A 392-nucleotide genomic window follows, 5' to 3' on the forward strand; every position below is an offset into this window, starting at 1 on the left:
ACACCAGACGGATCACTGGATGGCCCTGATGGGCACAGGCCCAAAGGCCAAAGTGATCAGGGGGCCACTGGGCCCACAAAAGCGTCCACGCACAAAATGATCACAAAGATACACAGCGACAAACATAAACAAAGCCCAAAGAGGGGCGCTGAATTGCTGACAAAAAAAGAGTCTGTCTTTGGCTAATGTTGACTGACCATTGTTTCTGTGCCAAGACACGGCGACTTTATTCATATGCATGACAATGGAGAATTTCGTAAGGCATATATCAAATAATGAGTCATTTCATTGGCTTGTTGGTCTAGGGGTATGATTCTCGCTTAGGGTGTGAGCGGTCCCGGGTCCAAATCCCGGACGAGCCCAGAATATGTCTTTGGCTAGTGTTGACTGTT

The 392-nt window shown here is 48.0% G+C and overlaps 1 non-coding gene across 1 annotated transcript; it reads left to right on the forward strand.

Annotated features, from left to right (window-relative positions):
• The first annotated feature begins 290 nt into the window (after positions 1-290).
• trnap-agg (transfer RNA proline (anticodon AGG)) lies at positions 291-362 on the forward strand. Its single transcript has one exon. It is a non-coding gene; the product is annotated as a tRNA-Pro (tRNA).
• The last annotated feature ends 30 nt before the right edge of the window (positions 363-392 follow it).

Source organism: Anarrhichthys ocellatus, unplaced genomic scaffold (genome assembly GCF_004355925.1).
Source record: "Anarrhichthys ocellatus isolate YVR2014 unplaced genomic scaffold, GSC_Weel_1.0 scaffold134, whole genome shotgun sequence".
In the NCBI taxonomy this organism is placed as follows: Eukaryota; Metazoa; Chordata; class Actinopteri; order Perciformes; family Anarhichadidae; genus Anarrhichthys; species Anarrhichthys ocellatus.